The sequence below is a fragment of the Lactuca virosa genome, chromosome 2, assembly GCF_052849685.1.
Source record: "Lactuca virosa cultivar CGN04683 chromosome 2, Lactuca_virosa_CGN04683_v6, whole genome shotgun sequence".
NCBI lineage: Eukaryota > Viridiplantae > Streptophyta > Magnoliopsida > Asterales > Asteraceae > Lactuca > Lactuca virosa.
In genome coordinates, this window is record NC_136427.1 from 307,872,648 (window position 1) to 307,888,100 (window position 15,453).

Genomic DNA, 15,453 nt, shown 5'->3' on the forward strand with positions numbered 1-15,453 from the left:
AATAAAATAAATTTTTGTTTGACTTATTTATTTATATCTTTGCAATGAAATCGTTATGAAAAAATTGATGTTTGTGTATTTCTACAATGAATGGTTGTGATTCTTAGTTATATATTTATGGGAGTATTGAAATTCGCTAAGTAAGGAAAGATTCTCATCGCCCAAGTTTCAACTGGACAGAAGCTTGGAATCATATGATTTGAATCATATGATGTATGGATATCTTGGTACTTAGATAATTCCTTATTCTCATAAGAATATGAAAAAAATGAAGCACTAGGAGATCAAGTTCACAATGCTGTGAACTAGTCAAGTCCACCATAAATAACAATGAGATTATTCATCATGATTTACTAAAAAGTCTAGTAGACGTGATTATGCATACAAGATTAAGTGCAATTCTAAATCATTAAGAATTTTAATGAATGACAGAACGAATAAAAGGAATCAATAAAGGCAGAAAGATAAAAGTTTCTCTAATCTAAGAAGAAAGGAGAGTACTTTTGTATCATGTTTATGATCTTCTTTGTAAGAACCATATCTCGATTGATCCTCTATGATACATTAGTGCTTTGTAAGACTAATAAGAGGAATTGGAAATCTTGGAAATGGTTTAAATCAAAAGAGCAATCATACTTCGTTTCCTAGAACCAAGACTGTGACACGTATTTCATAGGTTAGTAGAACGTATCAAATGAGGAATAGAGAAATTCTTCTTATTTCTACACATTGGAAATCGGTAAGTTGTGATGTCTTGAAGAAGATAAAGATCAATAAGAACCGAAAAAGTGAAGTGTTAGTCTTGATAAGATTTCGCACTAACTCTTGAATATTTATTGATAAGAGAATCTTACATGTCAAGAGGTCAGTAGGAGTCTAAATGATCTTCAAAATCATCAAGAACTAATCGATAATCACTAGCGTGCAACTTGAGGTTTGCAACCTATCGTGTTGACATATTTCTTTGTTTATGTGCCATTCCAGTTTTAAACCGACTGTGCATGTGAGATCTATGAGTTCTCATATAAATGCACAAAGGTAAAGCACCTTAATCAATGGAAAGTACATTGATTGGTAGGGGTGAGCTATTAAATAACTTGGAAGTAATGGTGGGACCCTTAATCAATGGAAAGTACTTCGTTTCAAAGTCTAAAAGCATAGATCGAGAGATTTTAATCAAAATTAGTCATATATATGAATAGTGTTAAAAAGTCGATTATGATTACAGCAACCCTTTTCATAGTTCGAATTGTGAGAACATGACAAATAGAAATATTATGGCAAAAGACTGGTAAGATATCACGTCTTTATGTAAGACATTATGTTGTGTATTCCATACGCTTCGGGTATAGGATCGATCACATATGCTATAGTATTTGACCGTTCTAAAATTTTCCAAATGCCTAGGGCATTAAGAGGGAAAAAGGACTGTAACCGGTCATGACTAAGTTTATTAATTAATCAACTGTCAAGAGAAAAATCTAAGGTTCGCTGAGGATTGGTTGCTTACGAGCAGTTGGAAGTATAGTACTGAAAGGACCATACTGGCATCATTATTATTAGATATGATTCTATTAATAATAAGTTGTCATATGGAAAATATGGAAATGTTTCCATACTGGGAGTTAGACGTTAAAAATGTATATGTCTAGATTAGAAAACTTTTATGCAAGAATGATGTTCAACGGAATGTACCTTGAATGTGAGACTTCAAATCTATGGAATTGTCTTGCAAACAATCTCCGATAGAAGACGCTGTAATTTCATTAGCGATAGTCTTTATGACTTTGGTGTTGTGACATTACGAAAGAATCATTGCATAAAATGTTAGAAACTAACATATTCTATAAGTGGTGAGAATTTGGTATTCTTACACTTGTGGTAAGGATTGGGAATTATGAAATGAGTGTGATTGAAAACGTCATTCAATTATACTATTTTACAAAGTAAGGACCATAGATAAACATAGTGTGCATGCTAAGGGCATGGGACAATTTTTGTAATTCAAGTAATAAGTTGATTACCCAAAACATTATACAATGAATAATGTGTAATCAATATGGTGATTAAATAAAAATGAGTTTTTTTATACTAAAAAATTTGGGACCGTATTGGATTCAATTATTATTGTGTTTGACTTTGCATGTTTTGACTTCCTAAATAATTGAGTTGGTTTAGAATAATTGAATTATTTGAACGTTCCATAGTCGCTCATACTTTAGAAGTAGGTATGAAAGAAGATTATCATGAATTGGTCTGTAGATTGTCTAAAGTGTATTAGACATAGCAAAGGTTTGCTACGACGTTCATGAGTGCTTATGAATATGAATTGAGCATTGGATTAAACCCACGCTCACTTGGATCGCTTCATGGATTTTATCATGAGTGATTGGTGAGACAATAATATCATATATTCTTGAAACCAAGATGTATAAGTTGTATCTTGCGAGTAGGTTACGCATTGATAATATGTAAACGCACCAGTAACTTGGTGTTATAAAACATATTGTTGTGTGTGATTTGATGAGTAAGTACAGGCGAGCATTGAGTCAAGGTTTACCGTTCCTTTTACCCAAAGTAGGATAAAAACGATATATGTGGGCCCCTCGATGATTTAGTGATGACACCTAAAGCGCTTGGCCAAGGCGGGACTAAGTTGATGTGTTCAATCATAGTCTGTTGTCAGTCGTCGTAAATCAGAAATTGGGAAACAACACATAGACTGAGAGAATGATTTCAATCCTTGTCTCATGTTTATACGATATCAAGAATGGAGGAATGTACGATCCCTTATCTTAAGGACAGGTTATTGATAAGATCAAGGTTTTTGAGAACTGCGATTGCTAATCGGGTCCAGAAGGTGCATTTGCATTTATAGTTATTAGACTTATCCAAGTGCGAGACTGTTGGATTAGTGTCTAAGTCCATAACTATACCTGGTATGTACTTGACCAGTTGTGCATGGTCCTTTTGGGTTGCCTTCACCAAAGCAACTTGACTAGAGGAATAATATAGAAAGAGGTGATTATGATTTATTAATATGTTATAAGATTAATATATTAAAGGAGAAATCATATTTGTTTAATTAACATTGGTCAATAATTAATTAAGAAATAATTTTGTGATCAAAAGAAGTTAATAGAACTTAAGGGACTGAATTGTAATTATATAATAGTTACAAAGTTGGGCAAGGAAACCCTAATAGATAGGGTGGACGAATTCTAGGGATAAAGCCTTAGGAATTCGTCCATATTGGGTATTCTAGAATTATCCATGCGCTTCTTGGTGGCTAAGTAACCAGATAAGGATAATAACTGAAACCCTAATTCCTACACCTATATAAAGAACCCTTGGGCATGGGATTTTCGGCCACTTGAACCCTAGAAGTCCTAGAGCTGAAAATCTTATCCTATCTTTTCTCTCTTTCTTATTTCCTCCAATTGCTATTGGTGTTTGTGATTCATTAGAGTCACAACACTTGAGGTGCTAAAGTTCTCAAGGCTTCAAGATCTTCAATCAACAACAAGGTAAACATCTTGATATGTTCTATTATGCTATTTTTCAATTATATACCATAGATCTAGGGTAGAAAGTCATGGATGAATTGCATGTTCAATAGAGAAACCTAGATCCAATCATTAGGGTTTGCATGAGAGCATAGGATGTTCTTTTGCATAAAACCCATCAAAAACTATGAATACTATCTTCAAGACATAAGTACTTATATATTTTTTGTCTAAGGGTTTTTTATGACTACAACTTATTTTTGGTCTTAGGGTTTTTAAGACTATAGAAATACTACATATTACTATTTGAAGTATGGAAATACTTGTACATTTTGGTCTTATGGTTCTAATACTACACCCATTTTTAAGAAAATATTGGATTTTATGGAACATACACTATCATTCTACAAGGAAAAGTTACATATTTTTCACATACAAAACTCTTATGAACTCACTAACTTAATTGTTGACACTTTTTCAAAATACTTGTATTCTCTAGAAATCGTTAAGCAAGGTAATTACAAAGTTGTGAGGATGGACGTTACAGCGTCACACTATTCATTTTTGTCATAACATAATGTGAATTGAAACAAACAACATTCAAATATAATGTAACTTTCCTAATTATAATTATGATGGTTGTGTTGCTTTGATCACTACTCTTCTTCATGTTATGATACAATACATGAAAGTCATCCATCCCCGGATGTTTCCGCCATCCTGGTTTGGGGGTCTGAAACCCTTTAATAATATCTTATCTTCTTTTAACAATAAATACACATGATGACAAGAATAATTTCAATTTTGGATGATTTATGATTACATTTTGAGCTGACTTCCTAATTTTAGGGATGAATCCATGCATTGTAGAGCAGGTAATAGAGAAAGAAGTTGAATTTTTATGCTCTGCCACTGTGTCGGCCTTTAAGTAAATAGAAACAGTCAAAAAGAGTTTTCCCATCTATCTTTGTTCCAAAATCCATACCTGAATTTTCAAGCTTAATGAGTTACCTATATAGATGATAAAAGAACTATTTCTTCATTTGGCTACAGAAAAACTCAAATATGTTTGTATAAAAAGAAATTGATAGATTAGAGCCCACAATATGTGTTTGATGTAAAAAAACTTGACTCAAACGCAAAAATACCTACTTATGTCTTCGATTCACTACTTTAGGCGCAGAAGTTGTCATGTCACTTATGTTCCTTCCTCTGGCCTTCCCGATACATAGAAAGGGTGTGGTGGTGTCTGTGTTTGCTTACTTCTTCCATAGTAAAGAAAGAATCATGGTGGAGGGCAGCAAGCACAATAGAAATTAGGGTTTGGAGTTAATCTTAAAGAGATACAGGGAAGAACACCATAAACCTTGCGACAAAATGTTGTACTACCTCTCGTCAAACAGTGCTGCCTAACGGCGGCGTGTTCTGATTCTGGCTACCACGCCGATAAACCTTCCCCGGGCACAATCACCACAGTCGAGATACTCCAGAAGAAGAGTGACAGATTGCATTCGTCGAGACTTCCGACGACGCTTAACCACAGACTCAACAAGCCCAACAGAAAAGGAGCCAACATCAGGCCTGACAGAAGAGGAACCAACATCAGCAAACCCTTGATTACAAAGGTTAGACATATCGAAAAACCTAAACGAATAAATCCGAATACATTAACAGACAAAGACAAAAAAAACGGTGGAAGAATAATAACTGGGATTAAAAGAAGAAAGCAAAAGCAACAAATTGAAGAAGGCAACCGATATAAACAGAGATACAAAAAGGTCGGTAACTAAAGGGTAAAGAAGAATAACACAAATCGGAATCTGATTGGGTGAGAAAGCGGAAACGCAAAGATAGAAAGAACACGTGTCTACCTCCAATATAAATAATGACGTAAAAGGACCTATTGTCAAAAAGACAGAAAACAAACACAATTGACCATAGAGAAATAAACAGGGGAGCAAAAATGTTAAAATCTTAGAAACTTTAATGTTGTTAAGGAGAGACTTCTTTTATACATATATATATATATATATATATATATAGATAGATAGATAGACGTTTTAGTGTTTTTTATGTTATTAAAAGTTACTATTTATTTTCACTATCTGTTATTTATAATATATAAAAATTAACATACGTTAATGAGTATACAACTTGACACATATCATAATGTTCTTTAAAAACGCAATTCAAATGAAATACATGAACTTAGATACTTAATGTTTATGTAAATTCTTTCATATTCACTCTCATTAATTTATATACCAAATTATCATTTTTGTCATCTATTAAGATTAATGATTTTGTTAAAAAAATATAATTAATAAAAATCATTCGGTGCTATAAGGTAACAGGGTCTTCTAAGATGCAATAATTTAATGCTAAGTAGTTTTAGATGGAATTTAAGGATGTTTAATATTAAAATGAATTTTTAATAAAATTAAGAAACTTAGTTAATTGTATAATCATCTTAGTAGAACGTTTAATAGTTGTAATTATATAAACATGCATCAATGAAATTAGTCAAAAAGTTTTCCAAATAAATGTGGTTTAGCTAGCCAATAGGTTCATTTCTTTATTTATTTTTAACAATACGACAAATTTATATCATTGTTGATTCATTATTATATAAAATTATCAAAAAAATTAATATCTTATTATTTTTGAAGATTTTAAATTAAACATTTTAAATATCATTTGCATTACTTTATACTTCATCCGTCCCAAAATTATAGTTCATCTTTCCTTTTTGGTTTGTTCCAAAATAATATTCTACTTCTAAAAAAAATAACATTTTTATCAAAATACTCCTTCATTATTACCTAACCAACTAAGCATTTAATGAAACATTAAATGCAAAGAAAAGGTAAAACTATCATTCTATTGTATAAAGTTAGTGGTAATTAATGTTTTCTTAATCTGTGTGTTTTTTTTTATGGACAATAATTTTGGGACGGATAAAGTATTATTTTTTTGTATATAAGTGTTATGTAACGCCCGCAGATTTGGGTTAGTCAATTTAGAGACAATAGGCGCCAAAATAATGACTTTTTGATAAAAGGTTATTTAGAATAAATAATCTTAACCAAGTTATAACATATGTCATAAGGGTTTTGTACATATAAAGAACATTGAAATCTGAGTTATAAAGAAAAAGTTATGACCCGTCAAAGTTTTAAGGCGAAACCTGCACGGCACCGCGTAACGTAAAAAGTGAATTTTTGATAAATTACTTTTTAGCCTTAGAGATCTAAACGAAGGTCGTAGTATATGTTAAACCGAGAACGTACATAAAAAAAACGTCCAAATTTGACTTTGTATGAGGAGGTGTAACACCTGTTCCAGGTATTACTTAATTTATTTAAGTTTTAGGGTTTTGTTTGTGGACTCGGCGAGTTGGGAGTCCAACTCGTCGAGTAGGGACACTTAGGTGGACGCAGGATTTCGACCCTACACAACGAGTCGGAAGGCCCGACTCGATGAGTAGGTGTTGTAAAGGGAAACCCTAAATTTTAGGGGCTTGTACCCTATTTACAGGACTTATGGCTCATTTGTAGCCTCCTTTATCGTCCTTACAGTCCATAAAGAAACCCTAGCCGCATATTTGAGTTTCTGGACATGAAGAGACTCGGCGAGTTACACAAGTAACTTGGTGAGTGGATGAATTATTCAGAAAACTCGACGAGTTGTTGCATACACTTGACGAGTTGAGGTCAACATGGACTGTTGACCAGGGTTGGCTTTAAGGATGTCTATGAGATTTTGACAAGTTAATCACATGATGATTATAGGCGGTTAAGTTAGAGCAGCACGTGAGGGATTAGCTAATCTGGGCTTGTCAGTTCTACATTCACGAGAGACGAGTCTTATCACCATACAAATGGGTCTAAGCCACCAAGGGCGACCCATTTTATGATAGATGGTATACTTGGTGTGTAGAGATATGAGGTATCGTAGTTAGATATGTGTAGTGATATGCTAGCTATATATTTGATACTTGTAGGGAAAGACCTTAGGGGAGCCCATGGCACTTGGATGTAATACCATGTGGGGGAGCCCATGGCTTTTCAAGTAAAGACCATGGGAGGAGCCCATGACACTTGGATGTAAGACCATGTAGGGGAGCCCATGGCTTTCCAGCTAAAGACCATGGGGGAGCCCATGACACTTAGGTGTAAGACCAAGTGGGGGAGCCCATGGCATCCTGGAGTAAGACCTTGGGAGAAGCCCACGACATCCCTATATGTTTGTATGCATGTCTCATGTGGTAGAGATAGCTTTTTAGCTAATATGATACGTATATGTGGATTGTGTGTGGGGTATGCTCTGGGGGACTCACTAAGTATTAGCTTATAGTTTGTGGATTTGTTTCAGGTACATCTGAGTCCCGGGGAAAGGGTAAGGTCTGATGGCACGACATGTACTCTCTCTCAGGCGTTTTATGGGACACTCTGATGATTTGAAATAAATTTGTTATGGTTATGAATTTTGGAAAACAATTGTATTTGGAATCCTCATGGTTTGTGGAAGTATTTTGGTTAATTAAAAATGAATATTTTCTTTTGAAAAATTAGGTCGTTAAAAGTTGGTTTCAGAGCCTTGGTTTGAGGGATTCGGGCACACTCTCGGCTTTGTGAGGACTCAAACTAAGGAAATGATAAAATTGTTTTCAAAAAGAAAATAAAAGTAAAGCTCTTAAAGAATGGAAAAGATGTGAGTGCAACGCGTGTGATAAACCGAGCCAAGTAAGTAGTTCCCCAATATGATTAGCCATGTTATACTGATATTTGAGTTATGATAATTGTATGAGACTTGCTATGTGTATGTTTTTAAAATTGTACATGGTTAGGAACTTATAGCATTAGAATGATTGATTTGGTATTATTTCCTATTCCTCGTTTGGTTGTGATCCTAGGGTAGAATCTATTATTCGAAAGTCTATTTGATCTTTTTCTGTGTATAATTTGCATGCATTAAGGCAACCTGTTATGATTGGTCTGATTTATGTGAGTAGAGCAAATCTTAGGATAACCTAGGATTTGAGATATGCGGTATTTTGTAGGATATGATTTATTTTGGGACGAATTGGAGTTATCAGGTAAAACCTTGGGGAAAGGTACATGTGAGTGTGGAAGGTAGTATTGGGCCCGTACTACTGAAAGCACAAGACCTATACCCGAACCAATGTTAGATCTGACAACTCTAAGGAGGGCCGGTATGGGAAGATCCCCCATTTGGGCATCCTGATAATTATGATTTGGTGGCATTGCAGTTCAGTATGGTGGTGACACGATTTGGAACCGGGGTATCAGGATCGGGATCTGGATCTGGGTCTGGGTTACGTGACTCTACTGAGCCTATTGACGAGAGGCTGCGTGAGCTCATTGCAGTAGAGGTCATGAGGGGCATCCTTGATGCTACCCCAGTTATATTTGGGACGGTAAAGGAGGGTATGATGGAGATTATGGAAGAGAGGACCAAGGCATTCAGAGCCGAGATTGCTGCGGGCTAGGCTGGGGCCTAAACTCCCTCATTCTGAGATTTCAAGGCGTGCGGGGCGCCAGAGTTTTTCGAGGTCAGGGATCCTATTGTCAGCCGATGCTGTGTGGCAGATATTGAGAATGCCCAGCGCACGAGTTCTTGCCCGGATGTGGCAAAGGTGGGTTTTGCTTCTTGTATCCTGAGAGACAGAGCCCGAGACTGGTGGGACAATGTTACTATCCAGGTGGGTGCAGTGGGTGTGGCTGAGATGATGTGGGTTGAGTTTGTCAGGCGATTTGATCTGGAGTTTGCACCTGCCATTGAGGTGCAGAGGATGGTGAGGGAGTACCAGGAACTCCAGCAGACCACCCAAACTATGGCGGAGATCACTACCAAGTTCTGCGAACGGGCATTGTTGATCCCACAATATGCTACCGATGAGGACATGAGGCAGACGAGGTATCATTCCATGCTAAGGGATGATATTCGGGAGTTTGTGAGTTTCACAGGGTGCAAAACCCAGAATGAGATGGTGGAGAAGGCCTGCAAGCGGGAGATGGAGTTGGACTCCCGCATCAAGCGGAAGCCTGAGCAAGCACAGACAGCAGTAGGTCAGGCTAAAAAGCCTAAGACCTCAGTTTCATCCAGTAGGGGCCAGCAGGACCGGGGCTAGTGTGCCAAGTGCGGTAATCTGTACAGTAGAGCTTGTTGGATAATAGGCTCGGGATGCTACGCATGTGGCCAGCAGGGTCACTTGAGCAGGTATTGCCCCCAGAAGGGTTTGATTTGTTTTCACTGCAACTAGACTGGCCTTAACTGGGCCGATTGTACGAGGTTGCAGGGATGAGGAAGAGTAGTGGTGGCGCATGTGCCTGCCACGATGAGGATTACTGATGGCTTCCCTGCTAAGGCGGATGCTCCAGCGGTGAAGAGCCGTGCATTCCAGTTGACCATCGAGGAGGCTCGGGCAGTACCAGACATTGTGGTTGGTACCTGTTTATTATCATTTGCTCTATGTTTAGTTGCATTGATTATGTGTACATTGTGCTTATGTATAGGAACCTTTTTGGTCAATGGTATGTCGACTCATGTTTTGTTCGATTCAGGAGCTACCCGATCGTTCTTGTCTCTTATGCTTAGGAAGAAGTGATACCGTTGAGAGGGTTGAAGGTGATTGTCGGGATGGACTAGTTGGGGGCCAATGGGGCCATGATCCATTGCGAGAACCAGTTGGTAAGGGTTCGAACCCCAAGTGGGGGAGAACTGGTTATTCATGGAGAGAGGGCCTTGTAGGGGTCAACCCTTTGTTCGGCAGCGAGGGCTCGAAGATTTCTATAGTAGGGTTGTATGGTATTTCTGGCATACATCTCGAATACGAGGACCGAGACCACAACAGACATGGACAGTGTGCCGATTGTATAAGAATTTCGGGATGTCTTTCCCAAAGAGTTACCAGGAGTGCCTCCGAAGAGGCAGGTGGAGTTTCGCATTGATTTGGTGTTGGGTGCCGCCCCGATAGCCAAGGCACCATACGGGCTGGCCCCGCCCGAGATGCAGGAGTTATCTATGCAACTTCAGGAGCTGCTAGACCGAGGGTTTATCCGTCCGAGCAGTTCCCCATAGGGAGCTCCGATTCTATTCGTGAAAAAGAAGGATGGATCACATAGGATGTGCATTGATTATCGAGAGCTGAACAAACTAACAGTGAAGAACCGTTATTCGTTACCAAGGATCGATGATTTATTCGATCAGATGCAAGGCGCGTCTTGGTTTTCCAAGATTGATCTTCGGTCGAGATACCATCATATGAGGATTCAGGATAAGGATATACCGAAGATTGCTTTCAGGACTCAGTATGGGCATTATGAGTTTGAGGTGATGCCATTTGGGCTCACCAATGCCCAAGCAGCATTTATGGATCTCATGAATATGGTGTGTAAACCGATGTTGGATCGGTCGGTGATCGTTTTTATTGATGATATCCTGGTCTATTCAAAGACCAGGGAGCAACATGAACAACATCTGAGAGAGGTGTTGGAGACCCTGAGGGTGGAGAGGTTGCATGCTAAGTTCTCCAAATGTGATTTCTGGCTGCGAGAAGTACAATTTTTAGGGTACATCATCAACCGGGAGGGCATTTCAGTTGATTCATCCAAGGTTGAGGCCGTGATGCGGTGGGAAGTGCCGAAGAATGCTTCTGAGATCCGTAGCTTCTTGGGTCTAGCGGGCTATTATCGGAGATTCATCCAGTGTTTCTCCTAGATTATTGTGCCTTTGACTCGCTTGACCAAGAAGAATGTCTCATTTCGGTACATCATCAACCGGAACGACGGAAACGTTCGGGGGCGGAGGACGTCATATGTAGTATCACAACATATGCATCATAGTAATCAAAGTAACAAATAACCATTTCATTAATATTAAAGTGTTTACAATGTATTAGATTCACAAAATATTGACTCCAAAGCAATTAACAAAACAAGACATGAAGCTATTATGCTCCATCTTCTGAAATCCTTGTGCGTGTACCTATCTACTAGTTTCCTGAGAATACAAGTTATTTTGAAAGAGTAGATCAACACTTACGCTGGTGAGTTCATAAGTATTTTAGTTATGAAAAGTAAAATATAAGTTCTTTTTGAAAAGTTTGCCTGTTCCTCCAGAAAATCCTATATTTTCTGATGTGATAATTGATAAGTAAAAGCGGCTCTACACTTTATTCTATGAGTACTAAATGGCTATAAGTTATATACAATTTAGAGTAAACAGACAATTGATTGTGTGAATCTACCCTAAGCCCACAACCAAACAAGGAAAAGAAAATGAGACGGAAGTCACACATCCCATTGTTTGTTAGATTTTCATTGTATATAACCCTGGCGTATTCATTTGGTACTTATGGAGTTAACTATAATAGTTCTTTATATTTGATGAAAACATTCTTTAAGAAAATCATATATTTCCTTTAGTAAAAATAGTAACCACAATAGTTCCTTCTATAACCACTTAGTTTATACTTGCTATATATAATCTAATATCGAACGGACAGTTAAATGTGTGAATCTGCCCTAAGCCCACAACCAAACAAGGAACACGAAATGAGGCGGAAAACACACATCTAATTGCCTGTCGGATATTAATTATATATAACCCTGATGTATAAACTAAGGTATTATAAAATTAACCACTAAATGTCCTTTAAGTTATACTGGTTTAATAATGCATATTAAACCCATTTACGGATGATTTTCTAGTTTAGCCTACTTAATGTTCTATCTGAAAAGTATGTTTTTGTATTAGAAAATGGTATACTGAATTTGTATGCTATGACCTGACCCATACCTGATACTCCTTATGATTACTTGGTGTATACAGGATATATATATATATATATATATATATATATATATATATATATATATATATATATATATATATATATATATATATATATAGCTAAGATCGAGTAGATAGTAGACTGTGTAAATCTGCTCTAAGCCCACAACCAAACAAGGAACATGAAATGAAGCGGAAAGCACACATCCTACTGTTTGTCGAACCCTATTAATATATATCCCTAATGTATCCACTAAGGAATCATAAAGTTAGCATTATAGGCCCCCTTCTAACTAAATGTACAAAGACCCGACTGTTATGTTTGTTTGTCTTTTGTAATAATGTCTGCTTTCCCAAGTTTAAGACTATCTTTACTAGAAAAATAGTTTGCATTACCTTTATGTGAGAATATCACAATATGATTGAAATGGGAAAAATGAAAGTATTCAGTAACATTGTATAAAATAACTATTAAAGCACTAACTACCTTAAAACCGATTAGTTAGATTAAGGTAAAATGTGATGAGGTTGTAACCATGTTGATTGACGGATGTAAACACGATGATCTTCTGGCGTCAAAACGATGTGACATTTGATCACCCCTTGGCCTTGCCGGTTGGGACTGTAGCTAACAGTCGGGGTGTAGGATGGTCTGTCCCATATAGATCTATACACATAATGCCCACTCACCCTCTAGGAGACTCTGGTTACAAAACGTAACGCAACAAATGTATTGTTGTTCCATGAAGTAGTATCTCACATTCTAGTTATCATGTACATGTTATAGTATTTATGTTACTTTTGTTCTCTTGTAAATGTATATGTTCCTTCCTGTTCTTGTTATAGTATGTTCCGAACCCCTAAACTATACCTATTATAGTTTACTAGTATGTTTGTTTTGAACTGTCCTTGATTTGTAGAAAAGACTCGATTATCTACTGAGTTATGCATGTAGTTTTAAAAACGGAGTTTTATAAACAACAATGTGACATAACGTAAAAGAGTTTTTGAATTGATTTGATCACTTACTAAAGCATAAGGAATCATTTAATGTGATGCTTATCACATGTAAATATTAACACAATAATATTGTGTTCAACTTGTATTCCCCCCTTAAAAGCATTTAAAACATTTAAAATATTAATTATAGGGGGTATGAACTCACCTTATGTGGGTGATTCAACTGAAGATTCGAGTAAGGATGCTAAGTTCCACGAATGAAGTTCCGAGATACAAACGAGTCCTAAATGAAATATATTGATGCATATATGTATATAATTAGTGTATATAACAACTAACATGTAAGGGAAACAACCTAAGGGAGTAGGAAACACTTGCAATAAATTATTACAATCACATGTGATTGATTGAAGGGAGTTCACGACCGTATCATGATCCTATGAAGGGTTCACGGGCCAAAGAAGGGTTCATGGCCGTGAACTCTTGAAGGATCATACTTAAAAGGTGTTTCTTTAATGGGGATTCAAGAGCTTCTAATGGATAACAAGTATATGGATATGATACTTACTAATTGGAAGCCTTTAAGGAGTTTACAGCCCAAGAACAAGTGTGTGTGTGTTCTTGGTGAAAAGATGGTGATTTGAAGATCTAAACCAAAAGTGTTGAATTCATGGAAGAAATCAAAGAGCTTCTTGTGAATAAAAAGGATATCAAGTAACAAGGTATGAATCACTTACGATTTTGAAGAGAAAGAAGAGTGTTCTTGATGATACTTGAGAGAGTTTTGAGAGTTCTTGAATTGAAGATGTGAGAAATGAAGAAATAATGAAGGAACTTCATACATATGAGGAGGGGTTCACGGCCAACATGGGTTCACGGCTGTGAAACCTAGTTTGCGGACATGAAGTCCTTGTGAAGGGGTTTCCGACTCAAATTCAACTCAATGCACTCAAGTTAATACTTCCTAATACACAATCCTTGATTGTACCAGACTTAGAACTCTCAAGCGGACCCTTAACAAAGCTAAATGTTAACAGAAACAAGCCTGACTTTTGATTGCTTGGATTAACATTACAAGGTAGGAATTTGCGGATTGTTACAACTGATGCAGCGGGGGCATGTGATAGCTTACACCTCAAGGCAGTTGAAGCCTCATGAGGCGAATTACCCCACTCATGACTTGGAATTGGGGGCAGTGGTATTTTCCCTCAAGATTTTGAGGCACTACTTATATGGAGTGTGGTGCACTATTTATACTGATCACAAGTTTTTGAAGTATTTGATGGATCAGCAAAACCTTAACATGCGGCAGAGGAGGTGGTTGGATGTGTTGAAAGCTTATGATTGTGAGATCTTGTACCATCCAGGGATGACCAACGTGGTGGTCGATGCTTTGAGCCGTAAGGCGGCAGGTTACCCGATAGGTAACGTTTGTTTGAGGATGATAATGATCTCTCCATTGTTGGATCTGATAAAGGAGCCCCAACTCGAGGGGGTGAAGAAGGAGAATTGGAAAATAGAGCGGATTCGGGAATAGTTGTTGGATTAGATGTCTAAGCACATAACTATTATTGGTATGTACTTGACCCAAGAGTAGCATGGTCCATTTGGGTTACATATCATCAGGAAAATTTGTTAGGATGGACTCTTGAGAGAAGGTTATATATGACTTATTAATATATTATAAGTACTTATATATTAATATGAAATCATATGGTTTTAATTAGTATTTATCAAGAATTAATTTGGAATTAATTTAGTGATCAAAAGAGACTAATTAAATCTATGGGGATTAATTATGTTAATTAGTTATATTTATTTGTCCTAGGTGTGTTGTGATTCCATTTGAGGATTCCACACTATTGGGGCTAAGCTCTTTAAGGCTAAATACAATAAGGATTCAAGCTACAACAAAAGGTATGTTATCCTAACTAGTATCATATATTGTTCATGTCAATTGTATGCTAGTTATAGGCATAATACCTTGGAAACACCATTTGAATGTATAATTAATGAAAACATAGATCCAAGGTATTTAGGGTTGTATGTGCACCATAGGATATTGTAGTATACTAAAACCCAACAGTGGTATCAGAGCCATGGGTTGTCATCAATTATACTTGATGCAAGTTGCTGAAAAAAGTTGCAAACATCGAATTTTTTGCTGTCT